We start from the raw sequence: 16,869 nt of genomic DNA on the forward strand, positions 1-16,869 counted from the left end.
ATTGGCACAGAGTTGAGAAGACAAGATTGATAGACTCTTAGGTATTAATTTTGTAATAGAGCTTTAAAATTATCTTATTTTAACTTCACCAGGGTGATCATAGCCATCCTCCTCTGACTTGAAAGAAATAAATTTTCTTTCCCCAGGAATACACCAAATTAAATTCTGGTAAATCAGAAGCATATGCTAACACAGCTGATCATATTTTGAATAATTAAATGCAAAACTTGAATAAATATTAAAAGTTAAGTGACATGACGCCAGTTTCCCTAGGCTTAAGTGAAATGATATCCTAGGGGATATAATAAAATGTGTTGTTACTTGTCAAAAAAACTAAGAAAAAAAGAAAAGAAAAATACAAAATAACCTCTAAAATTTATCCTCTAATCTAAAATTTCTCTCTTTTCTCTGTAACCTGTAGAAGAATGAAATAGATCTGTATGCAGAAAAATATTCATATAAATAATTAATAAATGAAAAAAGTAAGCCAGACAGTATACATAGTGTCAATTCAGCTTTTCAATAAAAACAAATACATGTTTGAATATCTATAAATAGTGTATAGAAGGATTCCTCATCAGACATGTCTCATGTAAGAATTCAGGTCCTCTCAGCCTCACTCATCTCTTGTTCTAGGTTCTGCTGGATGGATGTCCTGAGATGCAGTTTATAAGGCTTTTTAGAGGATGATCCTGAGAGATTAGCAATCAGCAACACTTAGCTGCCCCCAAGGAGATAATGCCCTCCTGTGAGAAATCCCTCTTTCCCAACTTTGTCCTCATTCCTGTCCCATGGACCGCACACCTTAATAAAGAAGAATGCATGCACCTTTATCTAAGACACATACACAAACACACACACACAACCTTAGGAGTGGCCACGTAGAAGAATGAGATTAGGGGTGAGGGATTTTGCACCTTTCTTTTTCTGTACTATTTTCACTTTTGTTTTGATGAGCAGATACTACTTTCCTTTTTCTTAGAAGCTTAACATACATGTATTATCTCATTGTCCCCATGAGTCAGGAGTATGGGCACAGCTTAACTAAGTCCTGGGCAATCAAGACGTCCTGGACTTTGTCCTGTCTGGAGCTTGGGGTCTTCTTCCAAGCTCACATGACTGACGGCAAAATTCAACAGAGCTCAGGTCCTGTTTTCTTGCTGACTGTCACCTATCTGGGGTTCACTCTCAGCTCCTAGAGGCTGCCTGCATTTCCTCCATATGTGGCCCGTTCCACATGTGAAACTTTCCAAGTTCATCAGATAAAGGAGGTTTTAAGGGAAACTATTTTCTATTTCTAAACATATTCCTGGATTAAGAAAAACTTCCATGTTAATATTGCTCATTTTGTATGTTATTCAATGGTTTTCAAATGTCATCACCCAACCCAATCTACTTCTTATTGCCCTTAGCCAAAATAGACTTAAAAAAAAAAAAATCACAGGAGCCTGTATCTACTCCTTGACCTGCCTTTATAGTCAGTGACTTAGGACATATATAAAAATGAACGATTGTTCTTGAAGCTTGAAACTATACCAGGAAAAAGAAACAGAAACAGGTAAAAAATGTCATCATTTTGGTCTAGTTTCCTTTTGTTGAAATGAAATAGTTTTATTAGATCTTTCCTGGCTCCTATTGGATCAGTGGTTGGTAGTGACTCCAAACTTTGAAGCAAAGGGAAAATTCTATGAGTACTTTCCACATCTTCCAAAACTTAAATGTCTCCAAATGTGAATAAATCTTATGAAACATAGTCAATTACTATCCTTTAAACCTTGTCTTGATCATCTAGGCTTTATGAACTAAAATGATCCTTTGATTCTGTCATCAACTATTGGAAAGCAATCATTTTCAAAACTCTGTTAGTAAGAGATTCCAGGAAAATAATCTTACTTACCATATGTCACCCAGACACATGTGTGTTCTCTATCATTTAGAGCCACACTGTCCAATAGAGTCTCTGTAATGATGGAAATGTTCCATATCTGCCCAGTGCGTTACAGGAGCCACTAGCCACCTAGGACTACCGAGCACCTGAGGTATGCAAATGAAAATTTTTTTTTTTTTTTTGCGGTACGCGGGCCTCTCACTGTTGTGGCCTCTCCCGTTGCGGAGCACAGGCTCCGGACGCGCAGGCTCAGTGGCGATGGCTCACGGGCCCAGCTGCTCTGCGGAATGTGGGATCTTCCCGGACCAGGGCACGAACCCGTGTCCCCTGCATCGGCAGGCGGACTCTCAACCACTGCGTCACCAGGGAAGCCCAAATGAAATAAATTTAAAATTTTATTTAATTTTATTTAAATTTAGAGAGCCACATATGGCAACTAGCTACCATATTGGATAGCACAAACTTAAAACAATAGTTTTCAAACTGTGTACCCCATTTGGTTTGGGCTCATAGGTTATTTTAAAAGTCCATAAATCCATAAATACAGTGAACACACTATTAAGTGTATGGGCTTAGAATAGTGAGGCAAACATTATGACCTTGGGCAAATTACTTAGCCTTTCTGGGCCTCAATTTCTACTTTTACTAAATTTGGAATAACAATAAAGATGCCAATTGATAGAAATGTTGTGAAATTAATTAGATAATACTTGTGAACACTTAACATAGTGACTAGATTTTAAGAAAGAACTGATGAAGGCAAAGTGGTGAAAAAACTTTTTGGATGCATGTAAATTTGTTTTGAATTTTAAGAATTTTCATTTAAAAGAGTTACTGATCTACAAAAGATTTTTGTCAATTTGTATTTTCTCCATCAATAAATATAATAACTAAAACTTCTAGGTATAGGGACTTTTTTTAATATTAAAGTTGTAATTATAAGGAATGAATATACTGAAAAAATGCACTGTCTAGAGATTTTTATGTTGGAAAATAACAAAAAGTCAGGTCTTTTTTTTTTTTTTTTAATGATTGTAAATATGTCACTGACTTTGGGGCATTGAAACAGACCTAAGAACAAACATAAGATTCAATTAATTTTATTGGCACATTTTCTGTTGATTGTCCAGTTGATACACATAAATCTCTGAGATAAAAGGTAAGTCAAAAATGTATAGTTTTCAACTTCCTTCTGTTAAGTGTGTAATTTTTTTTTATACATTGTTGGATTTGACTTGCTAGTATATATTATTGAGGACTTTTGCATCTATGTTCATGAAACATATTGGTCTGTTATTTTCCTTTCTTGTGATGTCATTGTCTGGTTTTGATATTGTGGTAATGTTGGCCTCATGGAATGAGTTATGATGTATTCCCTTTACTTCTGTCTTCTGGAAGACATAGTAGAGAACTGGTATAATTTCTTCCTTAAATGTTGATAGAATTCACCAGTGAACCAATCTGGGCTTTGTGGTTTTTGAAGGTTATTAACTGTCATTTCAATTTCTTTAATAGATACAGGCCTATCAGATTGTCTATTTCTTCTTGCATGAGTTTTGGCAGACTGACTTTTAAGGAATTGGCCAATTTTACCTAGGATATAAAATCTGTGCACAGAATTGTTCACAAAATTCCTTTTTATCCTTTTAACGTCCATGAGATCTGTAGTGATATTCCCTCTTTCATTTCTGATACTAGTAATTTGTGTTTGCTCTTTTTTTTTCTTGGTTAGTTTGGCTATAATCTTATCAAAATTGCCGGTGAAATCACTGGTCTTTCCTTTTTTTCTTTTTTAATATATGCATACATGTTATTCTATTATATACATTTAATATCATCAGTGTCCCTCTATACAGTGTTTCACTGCATCTCACAAATTTTTTTTTTTTTTTTTTTGCTTTTTGCTGTACGCGGGCCTCTCACTGCTGTGGCCTCTCCCGTTGTGGAGCACAGGCTCCGGACGCGCAGGCCCAGCAGCCATGGCTCACGGGCCCAGCCGCTCCGCGGCACGTGTGATCCTCCCGGACCGGGGCACGAACCCGCGTCCCCTGCATCGGCAAGCGGACTCTCAACCACTGCGCCACCAGGGAAGCCCCTCACAAATTTTGATAAATAATATTTTATTTTCATTTAGTTCAAAATATTTAAAAATTTCTCTTGAGAATTCTTCTTTGATCTGTTATTTTAAAGTGTGATTTTTAATCTCCAATATTTGGGAATTTCCCAGCTATCTTTCTGTTATTGATCTAGTTTAATTCCACTGTCGTCTGAGAGCAGACATTGTATGATTTCTATTCTTTTAAATTTGTTAAGGTGTATCTTATGGCACAGAATGTGGTCTATCTTGGTGAATGTTGCAAGTGAGCTTGACAAGAATGTATATTCTGTTGTTGTATGAATGGATGTCTATTGTACCTAGTTATTGATGGTGTTGTTGAGTTCAACGATGTCCTTGCTAATTTTCTGTTGGCTCGTTCTGTCCATTTTTGACAGAGGGGTGTTGAAATTTCCAACCATAATAGTGGATTCATCTGTTTCTTCTTGTAGTTCTATCAGTTTTTGCCTCACATGTTTTGACACTCTGTTTTTAGTTACAGACACAATAAAAAGTGTTATGCCTCCTTGGAGAATTGAACCATTTATCATTATGTAATGTCCCTCCTTATCCCTGATAACTTTCTTTGCTCTGTCTGAAATTAGTATAGTTACTCCTGTTTTCTTTTGATTATTGTTAGCATGATATATCTATCTCCATCCATTTATTTTTAACCTATGTGTATCTTTATATCTAAAGTGGGTTTCTTGTAGATCACATACAGGTGTGTCTTGCTTTTTGATCGACTCTGACAATCTCTGTCTTTTAATCAGTATATAAAGACCATTAATGTTTGAAGTGATTATTGATATAGTTGGATAAATATCCTTTTGTTACTGTTTTCTATTTGTTGTCCTTTATTTTCCCTATTTTTGTCTTCTACTTTTCTTCTGTCTTTTGTGGTTTTAAGTGAGCATTTTATATGATTCTGTTTTCTTTTCTTAGTGTATTAGTTATACCTCTTTTTAACTTTTTTTAGAACCCTAGAGTTTACAATATATATTTACAACTATTCCAAGTCTACTTTCAAATAACACCATACCACTTTACAGGTAGTGCTATTATTTTGAACAAACATTTATCGGTTAGATCAATTAAGAATAAGAAAAATAGAAGTTTTATGTCACCTTCATTTATTCTTTCTTTGATACTCTTCCTTTATGTATTTCTGGGTTTCTGACCTATATCATTTTCCTTCTCTCTGAAGAACTTCTTTAAACATTTCTTGCAAGATAGGTCTACACTAGCAACAAATTATTTCAAATTTTTGTTTATCTGAGAAAATTTTTATTTCTCTTTCACTTTTGAATGATAATTTCACAGGGTGCAAAATTCTAGGTTGGTGGGTTTTTTTCTCTCAGTACTTTAAATACTTCATTCTACCCTCTTCTTGCTTACATGGTTTCTGAGGAGAAATTGGATGTAATTTTTATCTTTGCTCCTCTGTTGATAAGGTGACTGAGTCCTCCCAGAGTTTTTAACTCTCAGAATTGTCTACACTGAGCCGCCAGGTATTTGTCAATTACAGGGTAGGTTTTCTTGCCCTGACACTGGTTTCCAATGAAGGTTTCTTTTCGTGGGTTTCTGCTCCAGCAAGTTGTGATTCTCTGTATTCACCTGTCTTCCCAATTCTGTGAGCAGCAGTTTATCTTGTGACCTTATGTCTCTGATGGACCTAAAAAGAGTTGTTGATTTTTTAGTTTGTTCAGATTTTTACTTGTTAAAATGGAGTGATTGCTACTAAGCTCCTTACATTCCGGACTGGAAAACCATGATTTCTTTTTAATTAATTAATTTATTTTATTTTATTTTGGCTGTATTGGGTCTTCGTTTCTGTGCGAGGGCTTTCTCTAGTTGCGGCAAGCAGGGGCCACTCTTCATCGCGGTGCGCGAGCCTCTCACTATCGCGGCCTCGCTTGTTGCGGAGCACAGGCTCCAGATGCGCAGGCTCAGTAGTTGTGGCTCACGGGCCCAGTTGCTCCGCAGCATGTGGGATCCTCCCAGACCAGGGCCTGAACCCGTGTCCCCTGCATTAGCAGGCAGATTCTCAACCACTGCGCCACCAGGGAAGCCCTCTTTTTAATTTTTTACTTCCACAATTTCCAAACAGATTGTAAGTTCTCTGTCAGGAATTTAATAGATTTCATTCACAGCTGTATCCCATGAACCTGGAGGAGTGTGTGGCACATAATATATTCTCAATAAATATTTATTGGATTAATGAATGAATGGATGATTGAATGAACAGTGGCAAATCTTCTACTGTCTTTATATATCTACTCTAACCCATTTCACAAAGAGTATTCAACACGTTTGTTGTTCTATATTTTATTATGAGATGTACTTGCTTCTAGCATCTAATCAGACTTAAATCCCTTAAAAGTTTTTATAGTTATTTTTTCACTGCTTGTATCTGTCTTCCCTCACACTTGTCTTCCTTTTATATATGCCTTTTAATGGATTTTATCCACCACTTTCCATATTCTACTTTCTCTGCATATTTCTTAGAGTATATTCATATTTCATCTATCACATTTCCACACTTAAAAATATTTTTTTCGGGTTTCCCTGGTGGCGCAGTGGTTGAGAGTCCGCAAGCCGATGCAGGGGACGCGGGTTCGTGCCCCGGTCTGGGAGGATCCCACATGCTGCGGAGCGGCTGGGCCCGTGAGCCATGGCCACTGAGCCTGTGCGTCCGGAGCCTGTGCTCCGCGGCGGGAGAGGCCACAGCAGTGAGAGGCCCGCATACCGCAAAAAAAAAAAAAAAAAAAAATTTTTTTCCACTGTTCATCTCACATAACTCTAGAAAAAAATCCTTTGGTAGTCTGAAAGAGTACACATTCGAATATATTGGGACTGCTTCTTGGGGGGGTGTCAAAGTGAGACACTAAGTATCCGGTAAGAGTTTCCTTCTGAGTTAAGCCATCAGTCACACATGGAACTCCCTGACATCAATGCATTATATGACTAGGAAAGCACCCACCACCCTGCACACACATAAAGGAATATAAAGCAGTAAATTGTTTTGAAATTCTCTTAATAGTCAATGACTTACACCAATTTCCCATCCAGAGGATACTCTGTCTCTTGACTCTAGATAGCTAAATAAGTGAAAAGGCTCTATACATTCCAGAAAAGGTAATCTTTATCTTTGACATGGTAGGCTACTAAATAGCAGCTTGTCATTTGAAACTTTTAAATCTCAAACGTGCTAAACATTATGTAATACAGGTTTCAGTTTCATTTTATAATTAACTTTTCCTTTAAGTAGTTATTCAAGTTTAAGGTTGTCAGATTTAGCAAATAAAATCATGGGAGTACTCAGTTACATTTGAATTTCAGAGAAACAATAAATAGTTTTTTAGTATATTTATGTCCAATGCAATATTTGGTACAAACATATACTAAGAAAGATTAATTGTTGTTTTCTCTGGAATACAGATTTACCTCGGTGTCCTGTATTTTATCTTGTAGATCTACTCAAGTTATGCATATGGTAGGTAGATGTTTGGGGAATTGATGCTCTTTGTTTTGTTTAGATCAAGAGTTTGATTCCATTTGTGTTAAGAATATTGTTGATGAAAGGATGAGATAAATTACGCGGAAGCCAAAGAAGTAAGTCAGAATTGCAGCAAGAAGAATTTTAATTAGGCTTAAGGAAATCTATTTTTGACTCAACAGATACTCGGTTTTGGATATCTTGGAATAGAAACTTTTTCTCAGCCTAACTTTTTCAAGATCCCAGATCCTCTGAAACATTACTGACTGTAAACTCTAAGACATCTTAGGAAAGCAGATTGAATCTGTATGAAAACTTTAGATTGTTAATAATTTACTGCTTATGTCTCAGAGGAATAAATAGTTGAAAGAAACTGAAAGCAGCTTTCAGTAATCTTTGTTTATAGCTGAAGACCCTAAAAGAAGTGTTCAAGAGAAAATGGCTCAATAATTAGAAAATAATTTTGAATTTAGGATTTCACCAGATGGTTTTCCATTTGAAAGTAGACTGTAAGCTTCCAGATGGCAGGTCTTTATCTTCTGCACCTTTGAATCACCCATAGTACCTTGCAAAGCAGGTGCTCAGCAAATACTTTCCAACTGAGAGATTAAAATCCAAAATTTATATGGAAGGAAGCATCTATCCTTGATCACAATGTGTGCCGTAATAGCAGATCTTCCAGCAATAAATATGGATAGTTTGGTACCCTATTCGTAGTACTGATGAGCTGTCAAATCATCTTAGAACTTCTTTTGTTGGTATGTCCCAAGTTTTATTGTCTTTTCACTGATGTCATCTAACAGCCTTGTTTTTCTGGTACTTCTTTGAACACTTTGATATCCTCCTGCTTTCCTCTAGCTGTTTCCACCATTCATTATGTTCCTTTTGCCTTTCTGATTTATCACTCCCATTTCCTGCTTGTGTTCCCAGAGTAGTGTTTACTCCATTAGAGGGATTTCCTTGTGGACGGCTCTGCCCAGAATATGTGATGCAATATGTACAATGGAGAGAGTTTGTTCAACAGGTCACATATCTTTTTTTCCTGTACCTTCAATTAAACATATTTATTACCAACTAGTGTTTCTTAAGTACTCCCATGCTCAGCACATTTTATCAGTAACTGAACTGGTCAAAGTAAGACAGTCTTTCCAGAATCTTATGTTGCTTACAAAAGACTACTTTGACAGTTAATCTTTAAAGAGGTATTTCCTTTGTTTCTTTCTTCCACCAACTCTCTCCTTAAAGCACAAAGCCTTAACCCTCCCCTCAAATCTTTTTATAAATTTTATTTATATCTTTGAACAGGTAATGCAAGTGTATGTTATAAAATTCAAAAGGTGCAGATAATTTGGAGAAAAAGTAAGTACCCAGCCCCCAGTCCAGCCACTGTGCAATTCACCTGGCAAGGAAACACTGTTAGTATGGGAATTCTTCCATAGATGAGCTACACTCATACAAGTATAAGAATTTTTTAAGGCAAAATGTAGTACACTTTAAACACTGTATTGCCAATTGCTTTTAAAAATAATATTTATGAGGAATATAATCCATTTTAGTACATATCAAGCTTTCCCTTTTTAAAAACGACTGTGTAATATCCCATTTTATAGCTATATAGTGATTTATTTTACCCGGCACCTGTTGATGAACGTTTAGAATATTTTCCCCAACTTTTGCTATTACATACAATGCTGCAGTAAATACCCTTAAACATATGGTATTTCACATATGCTTAATAGCTAAAGGATACATTCCCAGATGTTAAAGTGTTGGGTCAAAGTCAAAATCTCAACTAGACTGCTTTAGTCGTTATTGTGCAAGAATATTCTCAAATCAGTTTTGGTTATTGTCGTTGATCACAAATTCGTGAAGTAGACTATCTCTATATACTGATCCTTCCCACCTGGTGCACCTTATTGTGGCTATTATTTACATTCCAAATACCTGTAGAATTCAATCAAAATTTACATGTTCTGAGAAAGCTTACCATTCAAAGGAAACGTAAGGTGAACTTGTATGGAAATGTAAAGAGTGACAGGCAAGTTGTTTTCTTTTAATTTTTGATTTACTGAAATTTACAAATTGAAAATTTTATGTAAAGGGTTTGCCTTAAATGAGAATTTTATGCAAAGATTTTTTTTCATAGGGACCCTTGAAGAGGTCACTTGGAAGGTATTTTAGACTCTGAGATGTAGAACCTCAGAGATCGATTACAAATCCCATTTGGGCAGGTCAGTCCTAACACTGCTTCAAAATACACAGCCATATAAATCCTTTAATCCCATTACAAGGAGAAATTCTCATTTTGTTTCTCTTTTTGCCTCTCTCTGTGAATGGCTTGCCCAATTCACAGAGGCCTTCCTATGTGCTGCAGAGAATCTTTTCTCCCTTGTATTCTGAGGATTGTTTAGATCCTTGACCTACAGCTTAGACTCTCCTATCACTCAGATAAATCAGCCCTGTGCCGAATTCCAGCAGTGAAACAGGAATGGAAACATTTTATGTGAATGATTCTCCATAAGCGAGATTGCATTAATCCAGGCAAAACATCATTTCTCTCTTTCCATGCTCAGGGAATAGATAGGAGCCAAGACTTTGTATTACCCACGTTTAAGCCTATTCTCTAGATTTTGATTTACAGTATTCAATTGAAGTAGGTCCTCTGGGGGCTCAGAGCTTCCTCGTGACATTTCCTAAGTGTGTGTGTCATGCGATTAAAAAATTATAGGCCCAAAGTGTGACTGGTTTCACAAAGTTGTACTAGTTGCTGTCACAGGACTCTCGTGCTGATATTCGCATATCACGTGCAGATAGAAGTATGATGAAACTTACACTAAGACTTCCTCTTCAAGGGAAATCCAAATTTGCGTAAGTTTGGTGGCTTCCAGAAGGCCAAAGACTGAGAAGCACCTCATTTGTTCTCACTCAGAATGAAAGAGATATTGAGCCACTCTCAGTTATGTGGTCTTACTGGATGAACTTTTGGGGAAATGGGAACAGGTAGTTATGCAGTCTTCAAAAGGCATTACTATGGAATATGGCAATAGATATACCTCAGAAGATATATCTCAGTTGCCCAAATAACTCCCAATAACACTCCTTCACTCTTTCCCTTAGAAATCTTCATCATTGTAATTTGCAAAAATTACTGAGTTTAGAATTGACACCTTCATATTCATGCACAGTTCTGGCTAAGGAAATATAATTAACTGAGACTACCTGGTAACTGAGACGTCGTCAACATCCATCAGGTAGCATTCCTTCATTTACTCAGATTATTGACTATAGAGCCACCCCTTTACTCATTGAGGTAATTCTAGACAGTTTATCTAAAATATGCTTTGTATCAAATACAGTACTGACTTCTTAGGATTGTTTGGAAGATTAAATGAGATAGCATGTTGCTAAAGCTTTTAGATTCACAGAGCTGTCCAATACAAATATAATGCTAGTCACAAATGTGAGCTGCATAGATAATTTCAAAGTTTCTTGTAGTTCAGTTTAAAAAGTATGAAGGAACAATTGAAAATAATTTCAATAATATTTTCCTTAATCTAATGTACCAAAAACATTGTCAATTTGACACTTAATCATTATAAATTTTTTCTAACATCTTTATTGGAGGATAATTGCTTTGCAATGTTGTGTTAGTTTTTGCTATTTAACAAAGTGAATCAGCTATATGTATACATATATCCCCATATCTCATCCCTCTTGCGTCTTCCTACCACCCTCCCTATCCCACCCCTCTAGGTGGTCACAAAGCACTGAGCTGATCTCCCTGTGCTATGAGGCTGCTTCCCACTAGCTATCTATTTTACATCTGGTAGTTTATATATGTCCATGCCACTCTCTCACTTCATCCCAGCTTACCCTTCCCCCTCCCTATGTCCTCAAGTCTCTACGTCTGTGTCATTATTCCTGTCTTGCCCCTAGGTTCGTTAGAACCCTTTTTTTTTTTTTTAGTTTCCATATATATGTGTTAGCATACAGTATTTTTTTTTTTCTGACTTATTTCACTTTCTACACTCTCTATGACAGAATCTAGGTCCATCCACCTCACTACAAATAACTCAACTTCGTTTCTTTTTATGGCTGAATAATATTCCATTGTATATATATATGTATATGTACATATATATATGTATATATATGTGTGTGCGCCACAACTTCTTTATCCACTCATCTATCGATGGACACTTAGGTTGCTTCCACATCCTGGCTATTGTAAGTAGCCCTGCAGTGAACATTGTGGTACATGACTCTTTTTGAATAATGGTTTTCTCAGGGTATATGCAAAGTAGTGGGATTGCTGTGTCATATTCTGGTTCTATTTTTAGTTTTTTAAGGAACCTCCATACTGTTCTCCATAATGGCTGTATCAATTTACATTCCCAAAAACAGTGCAAGAGGGCTCCCTTTTCTCCACACCCTCTCCAGCAATTATTGTTTGTAGATTTTTTGATGATGCCCATTCTGCCATTCTGACCAGTGTGAGTTTTGATTTGCATTTCTCAAATGATTACTGATGTAGAGCATCCTTTCATGTGTTTGTTGGCAATCTGTATATCTTCTTTGGAGAAATGTCTATTTAGGTCTTCTGCCCATTTTTGGATTGGGTTGTTTGTTTTTTTGATATTGAGCTGCATGAGCTGATTGTATACTTTGGAGATTAATCTTTTGTCAGTTGCTTCATTTGCAAATATTTTCTCCCATTCTGAGGGTTGTCTTTTCATCTTGTTTACGGTTTCCTTTGCTGTGCAAAAGCTTTTTAGTTTCATTAGGTCCCATTTGTTTATTGTTGTTTATATTTCCATTTCTCTAGGAGGTGGGTCAAAAAGGATCTTGCTGTGATTTATGTCAGAGTGCTCTGCCTATGTTTTCCTCGAAGAGTTTTATAGTGTCTAGTCTTACATTTAGGTCTTTAATCCATTTTGAGTTTATTTGTGTGTATGGTGTTAGGGAGTGTTCTAATTTCATTCTTTTACATGTAGCTGTCCAGGTTTCCCAGCACCACTTATTGAAGAGGCTGTCTTTTCTCCATTGTATATTCTTGCCTCTTTTATCAAAAATAAGGTGACCATAGGTGCGTGGGTTTATCTCTGGGCTTTCCATCCTGCTCCATTGATCTATATTTCTGTTTCCTTCATTTCTTTTTCATTTATTTCTGATCTGATCTTTATGATTTCTTTCCTTCTGCTAACTTTGGGACTCTTTATTCTTCTTTCTCTAATTGCTTTAGGTGTAAGTTTAGGTTGTTTATTTGAGATTTTTCCTTTTTTCTTGAGGTAGGATTGTATTGCTATAAACTTCCCTCTTAGAACTGCTTTTACTACATCCCATAGGTTTTGGGTCTTCGTGTTTTCATTGTCATTTATTTCTAGGTAATCTTTGATTTCCTCTTTGATTTCTTCAGTTATCTCTTGGTTATTTAGTAGTGTACTGTTTAGCTGCCATGTGTTTGTATTTTTTACAGTTTTTTTCCTGTAATTGAGATCTAGTCTCATAGTGTTGTGGTCAGAAAAGATACTTTATACGATTTCAATTTTCTTAAATTTACCAAGGCTTGATTTGTGACCCAAGATATGATCTCTCCTGGAGAGTTTTCCATGAGCACTTGAGAAGAAAGGGTATTCTGTTGTTTTTGGATGGAGTGTCCTATAAATATCAATCAAGTCACTCTTGTTTAATGTGTCATTTAAAGTTTGTGCTTCCTTATTTATGTTCATTTTGGATGATCTGTCCATTGATGAAAGTGGGGTGTTAAAATCCCCTACTGTGACTTGTGTTACTGTCGATTTCCCCTTTTATGGCCGTTAGCATTTGCCTTATGTTGAGGTGCTCCTATGTTGGGTGCATAAATATTTACAGTTGTTATATCTTATTCTTGGATTGATCCCTTGATCATTATGTAGTGCCTTTCTTTGTCTCTTGTAATAGTCTTTATTTTTAAAGTCTATTTTGTCTGATATGAGAATTGCTACTCCAGCTTTCTTTTGATTTCCATTTACATGGAATATCTTTTTCCATCCCCTCACTTTCAGTCTGTATGTGTTCCTAGGTCTGAAGTGGGTCTCTTGTAGACAGCATATATACAGGCCTTGTTTTTGTATCCATTCAGCAAATCTATGTCTTTTGGTTGGAGCATTTAATCCATTTACATTTAAGGTAATTATCGATATGTATGTTCCTATTACCTTTTCCTTAATTGTTTTGTGTTTGCTTGTGTAGGTCTTTTCCTTCTTTTGTGTTTCCACCTAGAGAAGTTCCTTTAGCATTTGTTGTAAAGCTGGTTTGGTGGTGCTGAACTCTCTTAACTTTTGCTTGACTTTAAAGGTTTTAATTTCTCCATTGAACCTGAATGAGATCCTTGCTGTGTAGAGAATTCTTGGTTGTAGTTTCTTCCCATTCATCACTTGAAGTATGTCTTGCCACTCCCTTCTTGCTTGCAGAGTTTCTGCTGAAAGATCAGCTGTTAACCTTAGTGGGTTTCCCTTGTATGTTATTTGTTGCTTTTCCCCTGCTGCTTTTAATATTTTTTCTTTGTATTTAATTTTGATAGTTTGATTAATATGTGTCTTGGTATGTTCTCCTTGGACTTATCCTGTATGGGACTCTTGGTGCTTCCTGGACTTGATTGACTATTTCCTTTCCCATGGTGGGGAAGTTTTCAACTATAATCTCTTCAAATATTTTCTCAGAGTCTTTTTTCTCTCTTCTTCTTCTGGGACTCTATAATCCAAATGTTGGTGCATTTAATATTGTCCCACAGGTCTGTAAGAATGTCCTCACTTCTTTTCAATCTTTATTTTTCATTCTGCTCTGCATTAGTTATTTCCACTATTTTATCTTCCAGGTCACTTATCCGTTTTTCTGCCTCAGTTATTCTGCTACTGATTCCTTCTAGAGAATTTTTAATTTCATTTATTGTGTTGTTCATCATTGTTCATTTGCTCTTTAGTTCTTCTAGGTCCTTGTTAAATGTTTCTTGTATTCTCTCTATTCTAGTTCCAAGATTTTGGATCATCTTTACTATCATTAGTCTGAATTCTTTTTCAGGTAAACTGCCAATTTCCTCTTCATTTGTTTGTTCTGGTGAGTTTTTTTGTTTTTTGTGTTTTTTTTTGTGGTACGTGGGCCTCTCCCTGTTGTGGCCTCTCCCATTGCGGAGCACAGGTTCCGGACACGCAGGCTCAGCGGCCATGGCTCATGGCGGATCTTCCTGGACCAGGGCACGAACCCGTATCCCCTGCATCGGCAGGTGGACTCTCAACCACTGTGCCACCAGGGAAGCCCTAGGTCTGGTGAGTTTTTACCTTGCTCCTTCATCTGCTGCATATTTCTCTGTCTTCTCATTTTGTTTAACTTACTGTGTTTGGGGTCTCCTTTTCGCAGGCTGCAGGTTCATAGTTCCTATTGTTTTTGGTGTCTGCCCCCAGTGGGTGTGGTTGGTTCAGTGGTTTTCGTAGGCTCCCTGGTGGAGGGGATTGGTGCCTGTGTTCTGGTGGGTGGAGCTGGATCTTGTCTTTCTGATGGGTGGGGCTGCCTCCGGTGGTGTGTTTTGGGGTGTCTGTGAACTTATTATGATTTTTGGAAGCCTCTCTGCTAATGGGTGGGGTTGCGTTCCTGTCTTGCTAGGTGTTTGGCATGGGGTATCCAGCACTGGAGCTTGCGGGCCGTTGGGTGGAGTGGTCTTAGCATTGAGACGGGGATCTCTGGGAGAGCTCTCGTCAATTGATATTACATGGGGCCAGGAGGTCTCTGGTCCTGAACTTGGCTCTCCCACCTCAGAGGCTCAGGCCTGATACCAGGCTGGAGCACCAAGACTCTGTCAGCCACATGGCTCAGAAGAAAAGGGAGAAAAAAAGAAAGATAAAAAAAAATTTTAATAATAAATTTTTAAAAATTATTAACATAAAAAAAATAATTAAAAAAGAAGAGAGCAACCAAACCAAAAAAAAAAAAAATCCACCAATGATAACAAGCACTAAAAACTATACTAAGATAAACATAAAAATCAGAAACAAATCAGTCAGAGACAGAAACCCCAAGTCTACAGGTGCTCCCAAAGTCCACCACCTCAGTTTTGGGATGATTAGTTGTCTATTCAGGTATTCCACGGATGCAGGGTACATCAAGTTGATTGTGGGGATTTAATCCACTGCTCCTGAGACTGCTGGGAGAGATTTCCCTTTCCTTCTTTGTTCTCACAGCTCCCAGGGGCTCAGCTTTGGATTTGGCCCTGCCTCTGCATGTAGGTCACTGGAGGGCATCTGTTCTTCACACAGACAGGACGGGGTTAAAGGAGCAGCTGATTAGGGGGCTCTAGCTCATTCAGGCCAGGGAGGAGGGAGGCGTACGGCTCTTGCTCGTTCAGCCTGGGGTGGTGGGGGAAGGAGGGGTACGGTAATTATAATTGGAAGGCGGGGCGAGCCTGCGCCAGCCGAGATCGGCATTACTTTGCAACAGCCTGAGGTGCACCTTATGTTCTCCCGGAGAGCTTTTCCCTGGATTTCCGGACCCTGGCAGTGGTGGGCCGCACAGGCTGCCGGGGGTGGTGGTGGGGTGGATAGTGAGGTGTGTCTGCACATAGGATTCTTGGTGGCAGCGGCAGCAGCATCAGCGTTTTATGCCTGTCTCTGAGATCCGAGCTGATAGCCACGGCTGGCACTCATCTCTGGAGCTCATTTAGGCGGTGTTCTGCCTTCCGTGTGCAGACAGGGAAGGAATCCCCTCTCCTTGCTCACCCCAAAACAATGTTCTCTCGACTCTTAGGCAGGTCCAGACCTTTTCCCGGACTCCCTCCCGGCTAGCTGTGGCACACTAGCCCTCTTCAGGCTGTGTTCACTCAGCCAACCCCAGTCCTCTCCCTGGGATCCGACCTCCAAAGCCGGGAGTCTCAGCTCCCCGCCCCCACCCATCCCAGCGGGTGAGCAGACAAGCCTCTCAGGCTGGTGAGTGCTGGTTGGCTCTGATCCTCTGTGTGGGAATCTCTCCACTTTGCCCTGTGTACCACTGTTGCTGTGCTCTCCTCTGTGGCTCCAAAGCTTGCCCCCTGCACATCCCCCGTCTCCACCAGTGAAGGGGCTTCCTAGTGTGTGGAAACCTTTCCTCCTTTACAGCTCCCTCCCAGTGGTGCAGGTCCTGTCCCTATTCTTTTGTCTCTGTTTTTTCTTTTTTCTTTTGCCCTACCCAGGTACGTGGGAATTTTCTTGTCTTTTGGAAAATCTGAGGTCTTCTGCCAGTATTTAGTAGGTGTTCTGTAGGAGTTGTTCCACATGTAGATGTATTTTTGATGTATATGTGGGGAGGAAGGTGATCTCCACATCTTACTCCTCTGCCATCTTGAAGGTCCCCCTCATATTTTCATATTAACACATTACTGAC

General features: G+C 38.2%; 1 long non-coding RNA gene across 1 annotated transcript; it reads right to left on the reverse strand.

The window, feature by feature from the left end:
• Nucleotides 1-5,251: 5,251 nt before the first annotated feature.
• On the reverse strand, nucleotides 5,252-12,705 carry LOC113613877 (uncharacterized). The gene is made up of 4 exons (XR_003430400.1): nucleotides 12,695-12,705; nucleotides 11,214-11,218; nucleotides 9,916-9,919; nucleotides 5,252-5,355 (listed from the first exon to the last, which is right to left on the reverse strand). It is a non-coding gene; the product is annotated as an uncharacterized LOC113613877 (long non-coding RNA).
• Between the last annotated feature and the right edge of the window lie 4,164 nt (nucleotides 12,706-16,869).

This window comes from Aethalodelphis obliquidens, unplaced genomic scaffold (assembly GCF_003676395.1).
Source record: "Aethalodelphis obliquidens isolate GAN/ISIS:26980383/991018 unplaced genomic scaffold, ASM367639v1 scaffold4, whole genome shotgun sequence".
Classification (NCBI taxonomy): domain Eukaryota; kingdom Metazoa; phylum Chordata; class Mammalia; order Artiodactyla; family Delphinidae; genus Aethalodelphis; species Aethalodelphis obliquidens.